The following is a 7754-nucleotide window of genomic DNA, read 5'->3' as shown; positions in this document are numbered from 1 at the left end:
TAGTCAGAGGTAAAGTATTTGGGGCATATCTTCACTAGTGATGATATTGTGGTGGATTCAGAGAAAATATGAACTATCATGGATTGGCTAATTCCCACTAATTTTTTAGAGGTTCGTAGCTTCATGGGATTGGTAGTTTACTATTGCTGCTTTGTGAAGGATTTCTCATGTGTAGTTCATCCCATCACTTCTCTTCAATGGAAAGGGAAGAAGTATGTTTGGTTATACCAGTGTAAAGCAATGTTCATTTCTCTTAAAGAGTGTTTGACCAGTACATCAATCATTGTAGTGCCTAATCATATAAGTGACTTCATGGTTTACATAGATGCTTTATTAGAAGGTGTGGGTGCGATGTTGATGTAGGATGGTCAAGTGATTGCATATGAGTCTAGAAAACTCAAGGACCATGAGCTCAACTACCCCACTCATGATTTGAAACTCATGGCCATAATGCATGCTCTAGTTTGTTGGAGGCATTTCCTTTTGGGGCATAGGTTTGAGTTGCATAGCAATCATTGAACCTTACAGTATATCTTTACTTAGCCAAACCTGAATTCATGATAGCGTTGCTAGATGGAACTCCTATGTGAATGTGACTTTGATGTTCACTACATTAAAGGGAAAGAAAATGTCATTGTGAATGCTTTAAGTAGGAGGTAACATGAGATATCAGCCTTGTCATTGGAGTAGATTTGTGAGATTGTATCTTGGATGCCTTTCTTAGTGACATATTGTATCAAGAGGTGAGGGCAGACATTGATTCTAGACATACCCTTAAGGGGAGGATTTTAGGTTATTTTCTTCAGTCTGATGGACTGTTGTGATACTTGGGGCATATATATTTATTTGTTTTAGATGATCTTCATACCTTGGTGTCTTTAAAGGCATGTCATGTATCATATTCTACACATCCCAACATTAAGAAGATGCATGGCAATCTTAATAGTTGTACTTTTGGGCAAGGATGAGGCGTGATATTGTTGATTTTGTTGCTAGATGTCTCATGTGCCAGAGAGTGAAGGCAAAGCATCAGTATCTGGTGGATCTTTTGCAGGCGCATGCTATCCTAGACTGAAAGTGGGATACAATATCTATTGATTTCATAGGGTTTCCTATGTCATCATGATGACATGATTGTATCATGGTGATAGTGGAAAAGTTCTCTAAGGTAGCACATTTTTCACCCAACAGAACATCCTATAAAGCTTCTTCTATAGTGCATGTTTTATTGGAGGATATTGTTCATTTGCATGGGATCCCTTGTTGGATTATTTTGGATAGAGATCCAATGTTTACATCAGCACTATGGATGTCTCTCTAGCATGCTTTGGGTGTGCAGCTCAATTTTAGTTTGGCTTATCACCCAGGGACCAATGGTTAGACTAAGAGAGTGAACTAGGTTCTGGAAGATATGCTTCACATGTATGTGATGGATAGGCAGGTGAAGTGGGAGAATTATTTATACTTTGTTGAGTTTGCATACAAAAATGGGTATCATAGTTCCCTTGGCATGTCACCTTTTTAGGCCTTGTATGGTAGACTATGTTGTACCCCTTTAAGTTGGGATTGTTTAGAAGACTGAGTACTTTAGGTCCAAGGATGCTTCAGGATATGGAGCAATAGGTTTTTCATATTAGAGAGCATTTGGTTACTGCTTAAGATAGCCAAAAGAAGTATGTAGATGCTCATAGGTTGGATTGTCACTTTGTTGTTGGTGACAGGGCATTTTTCAAAGTGCATCCGAGGAAGAGCCCCATCTATTATGGGAAAGGGTCTAAGTTGGTGCCACATTTTGTGAGACCATTTGAGATCCTTGAGAGGATTAGTCCTGTTTCTTATCGACTAGTGTTACACCTAGCCTATCGTGAATCCATGATGTTTTCCATGTTTTTATTTTGAGACAGTATATTTTTTATGTGACCCATGTTCTTGATTAGGATGCTTTGTAGGTGGAGGACAGGCAACTTTCTTTAGAGCCCATATGTATCCTTTAGCATTAGACACTGACTATGAGAGGTTAGGATGTAGAGAAGGTAAGGGTCCAGTGGGACCCAAGTGATGAGACCTTTGTTACATGGGAAGATGCTACACGATTGAGAGGATTGTACCCCTATCTTTTTGTCAGCTTCCAAGAGTAAGCCTATTCCCAGTGGGGGAGGATGTAGTGCCTCTCATGTTTGCAATTTGTACCTTGTTTATTTTGATTCAAGAGATACTTGTACTCATGTTATTATTTCAACATTTGAGATGACCTAAGGGTCAGATGTTATACTTTGATTTCAATATCATAGATGCTATACTACTATGTTGTGCAGTTGATTATATTGCATGTTGATGGCATTTTGAGATGTCAATATGTTTTATGATGATACATGGTTATTCAAAATTTTAACATATCTCTGATTATGTTATGTTGTGGATTTAATGCAATGGTTATTTACTTCATTCTTGTTTCATTATGCTTTATGTGAACGTGAGTGATGTAAAGGGATTATTTTAGTATAATGGAATAAATGGTTAAATTAGGTGATTTAATGCATTTATTGCTTTGGCTATTTTATTGTATGCTATTGCACTTGATCATGTGTTTTAGTGTGCAAGATTTATATCCCTGGTAGTGGCACATGGAGTTAGTGATTCAATTGTTCATATTTTACCAATATCATCCCTGTATGGTCGACACATCTTATTAATATTAAATTAAACCTTTGGATGATTTGATAAATTTGGACTCATTTGAATTATGTTATTAAACCAGTGAATGTGTTTGTGCATTTAGAGGTTTGCATTGTTGTGAAGGTTGTTAAGGAATTTCTGTGATGTTTGGGTTTTTGGGTCTTAATTGATTTAATTTTTAATTTTTGGCAACTTTTCCATAGATGAATTCCAATTACTTGGAATAACTTATTTTTATTTGGGTTGATTTGGGGTTTAACTAGGTTGGCTAGTTATTTATCCTAATTGATTTTTCACTTGAAAAGTGAATAAGAATTGAAAGAGGAAATTAATTCCTCGCTTCTCACTTTTGGAAAGTGACAATTTGAGAGCTTTTTCCAAAATCCTCTTATGGAGGATTACATTTCTATTTGTTGTGAGATTTGTGGGCCTGGGATCTTCATGAGGTCAGTCCCATTGGATCCATCTTGGGGAGACCTTACTTTGCCATGATTTTCGGCATCTTCTACAGGTTATTTATTTTAGTGTGTTCATTCCTATTTCTATCCCTTTTGTTGTTGGGTAGGGCTCTCCCATTTTCCTATTATAGCTCAATTTTTGGTCATGTTTCTGGTAGTTTTTTATTAGGAGGATGAGAACTAGTGTTTCTCTATGTTTATGTTTACTAGTTCTACCTAATTGGTCAAGTATGATCATTCTCCCACTCTTTGAGATGACAGTTTGAGGTTTTGCACCGTTATACTAACCATTTTTGCATTCGGTGTTCAAACCCATATTTTATTGCATTTTCATGTCTTTTGTGCCGTAAGACCAAATGGATTTTATTTTTAAATTTTTCTAGTTTTAGGGTTTTTACTTTGATTTGTGTTCTACCCTATTTTCTCAAGTTTTCATGGCATGATGTTGTTCATGGACCTGGATCATCTGTTGGGATGCCAGCTAGATCATTTTTGTACTTTTATGTTGTATTGGGATGTGTGTCGCATCCATCCTCTTGAGTCTATTTTTAGTTGAGTGATATTTTTCTTGTGTTCTCATCCAGTACTTGTGATATGATCTTCATGATGGTGGTACGCCATGCTTGAGCACGTGTACATGCATTTATCAGGTGACTTGCAAGGCCTAATCTTGATTCATTTGTATTTTGGTGGAGTTATGATCATTTGGGGTTGGGTTTGGAATATGCATGCCTACGAGTACTCACCATTGGATGAGCATGGTAGGGGGTAGCATCCATGGAGGGGGGCTTCTATCTTGTAGCCTGGTGACCATTTCCCATAGGGTTGGCAGAAAAATTTGTATTCAAGTGATAACTAAATAAAACTTAAGATAATAAAATGTTTCAGTGTGAGAACTTTCTGTTGGGAAGTTGAGTTCGTATAGTTCTAAACTTGGGCTTTTTGATGCCATGCAACTTTCCATGTTGTTAGCCCCCTACATAACTACCCATTGTGTTTTTGAATATGACTTAGAGTACTTTCATTGTCTCATGATCTTGGTTTCAATCATCTTTACTATCTAGTGTGAGTGTTAGACATGGACATTTATTTTATGTTTGTTTGTGGTTGGATCATTATTTTCATCAGCATAGTGGGAGTGGAACTATAGGTTTCACATCGTTGGGAGGTATAGCTACATACACCACTACTGGGGATTGATGTATGGAGACAATCTATTGTTCCAGTGTGACCATTGCTTGATGCTTTCACTTGATACTTCAAATTCCAAAGTATGCTTCCTTGTGATTTATGCTTTCATTGGAATGTATGGATATCATGTTTAGATATTGTTAGTTTATTTGATGCATTCCTATATTATGTTGTTTAGCATATTATTAGATGATGGTATTTGCTTAGTTGGAGTATCTATTGCTTATTGCATTAGCTTGTTAGATTTCTTGTTCTTATGATGTTATTATGCTTTAGTAGTGACGTCCTCATAAGACGACTCCGACTATCTAGTTGGCAGTTGGGATGTTACACATAGGGGATGGCTAGGACCTTCAAGGTCTCATGATGTTATTATGGTTGGGAGGAACCACACACTTAGTTTATTGTTTTTTCTCATTGCAATGTTGTTCTTAGTTCATTTCCTTCACTACTATGTTTAGATGGTTAGATGTAGTTTATGTCTTGTAGTTATATTGTGTTCAAGTGTCAATGCCTCAATTATGGATCTAGTACTCCCAAGTGTGGAGGTTCTAAATCCTTTTTTAATCCCTCTATTTATCCTTGGAGCATTTCTTGTTTTTCTTGGGTGACAATGTGTCAACATTGGATGATACTTATAGAGTATTGCACACCCAAATAAGAATCATGCAATACTGGAAAGTATTGCACACCCTTAGGAAAACTATTGTGTGATATTTGAAAGTTTTACACCACCTTTGAGGAACCATCATAGGATACTGGTAAAGTATTGCACAGTCTTTGGAGAAGTGTTACCCAAACCCTAAAAGTATCACACAACCTCTTGAGAAAGGTTGTATGATACTGGAAAGTATCACATAGTTTTGCATGAAAGTGTCACTTAGGTCTTTGGGAAAACTTGTTCAAGCAGACAGTAGACACTTTTCAGTTTGACCAAAAGTTTTTGAGAGGGGATTTGACCACCCTCTATGGTGTTCTTGAATCCCTTGGAATTGGATTTTGATTTTAGAATGTTTTAGATTTGAAATCGTTTGCATTCTTCTGTGGGTTGTTGTTTTGGTCAGTAGTGGTGTTCGGAGATCCATTGGTGTTTGGATGTTTGTTTAGTCTTTTGTTGCAATCTTTGTGATCCATGTATATTGTTTTTCATGTGAATTCATTCTTGTTTTTAAAAAAATATTATCTTGGCTTATATTTATCCTTGTTACAAGGATCTCTAAGTGGGGCATTGCAGAGCTGAGGAAACAAGAGTAGATGACATACAAGGAGTGGAAGGCAAAATTTATGGTGTGGGGAATACTTTCCAAAGGGAAAAGTGACAGAGTATATTGAGAATTTACATGGATACAAGCTACATATCACTGAGTACTTCTTTAAGAACTAGATTGAAGAAAGAGTTACTATACAAGGAGTTACAGTAAATTTGACTAAGGATTTCATAGTGGAGATTACCAGTCTTCCAATGGGTGGGTTAAAATTCAAAAAGGAAACAAGTATCTTGAATGCAACTTTCAAGAAATTCTCAAAAATTGATGATGAGGAGAAAATTATGGTGAAGAATGGGGATTTCTATGACCTAGACCAAGTCAAGGCTATATGGCAAGATGTCTTGTCCTGCATTCATAAATACTTCATTTTTTATGGAAGATCAAAAAGGCTACATAAATCTAATTTCATATTTTTAAACCATTTCAAGTATAAAGATATGATGTCTTTCAATTTTTATTTGAAGTTCTCTCTTCTTCATAATCTTCAAGCCCATAGGAAGAAGGAATGTAGACCAGTTCTTCATGAGGGCTTTATTTTATTAATTGAAAATTAATTTAAAAATAATGTTGTAAAACCCTCTCCTATAATGAAGAAGAAACATAAATCCCTTGGTAGTAAGCCTCATCAAAAGATGAGTGCTAATAAAATTAAAGTTAAAACTGCGGAGGGTTTTAGTGATAGCAAGGGTTCTAAGAAGAAGATTAAGAGGGGGGAAAAGAAGAAAATTACTAAGGAAAATACATAGTCTGAGAAAATTGGAGATGAAGAGGATAATACAGAAATAGGAGATTTTAGTTCTAATGTGGATGATTATTCTAGTAGTAGGGGAATTTATGTGGTTAAGCATAAGGGGGAGAATAATAAAGATAGGAATGTGGAGTCTAAATCTTTCCCTGAAGCCTCGGAGTAGAATGAGAGGAACCAAAGTGATTAGCCTACATCGACTAAAAAGGATGTTTTTGATGTTAAGAGTTAGAAGGATATAGAAACTAAGAAGAATAATGAAGGTAAAGCCCTTGTCATTAAAGAATAGGGCCTCATTAAAGAGAATCAAAAGGAAATAATTAAACAAAAGAGAACAATTTATGAGAATAAGATCCATCTTAAGGAAAACTAGGAAATAACCAAGATTATTGTAAAAAGTTTGGTGATGAGATCAGAGATGAAACTAACTCAGTCAAGCTATATTTCCATCATAAAGCCAAGTTGAAAGTGGATGCTTCCCTCCAAGTAGACTCTTGGCTCTATAATGAAATAATTGTACTTAAGAAGAAAATGGGTAAAATGCAGAAAGATCTGGAAGAAGAAAGAACAAAGAGAACCCAACTAAAAAATCAAGTTGGGAATATTCTTGAGAAACTAAAAGAGTATGAAATGGAACTTTGGCAGCTAGTCAAATGTAGTGGGTAAAAAATGGAGATGGTGACTTCCATCTTATGTGTCGTGGTTGCTAGTTTAGGGAAAAAGAGCAATGAGGAGATTGTGTCTCTTGACGTTGTGGTGGAAAAGATCCCTGGTGGACCAAGAAAAAGAACAAAATAGAGTACTAAGAACATGATTGTTGAGGCTCCTGCTTCTTCCACATAAGAGATCCTTTAGAGTACAATAGAGGTTGGCAAGGAATTAGCAAAGGTCAATAAAGAGCTAATTTAGTCATTGGTCTGGTTTGTAGGTGTCTAGTCTTTGGTCAGTTGTTGGTTTTGATTTTTGTTGTTTCCTTCTTTCTATAGTTTTAACTCTAGGTTCCAAGTCCTTGTAAAACTTGGGTTAGTAATTTGTTTAAATTCTAGTTCCAGATTCCTACAAAACCAAGTTTTTTAATGCTTTATTGTGAACTCTAGGTTTCAAGTCCTTGTAAAACTTGGTGATATGTCTAGTATATCTTATGTTTTGTAAGGGGTTTCAAGCCCCCTCAAAACCTATTTTTCCATTAATCTAAAACTAAATTTAATGAGCTTAATTATTAACTACCCACTAATATTGTTTACTAACTCACTCTAACTAATTTGTTACACAACCTACTAACTATTAAACATTACTTAATAACTATTTCCTATTAATACTTAACTAATCTTACACCCTAAATCCCTAAGTGTTATTTCTTCCACTTAATTCCTATAGTACTATTTCCTAATCCTATTTACTCCCCCATATCCTCTA

The sequence above is a fragment of the Cupressus sempervirens genome, chromosome 5 (assembly GCF_028749045.1).
Source record: "Cupressus sempervirens isolate cs-2001-9-10 chromosome 5, ASM2874904v1, whole genome shotgun sequence".
Lineage (NCBI taxonomy): Eukaryota > Viridiplantae > Streptophyta > Pinopsida > Cupressales > Cupressaceae > Cupressus > Cupressus sempervirens.
The sequence above is the reverse complement of the archived record's forward strand: the minus strand, read 5'-3'. Positions refer to the sequence as shown.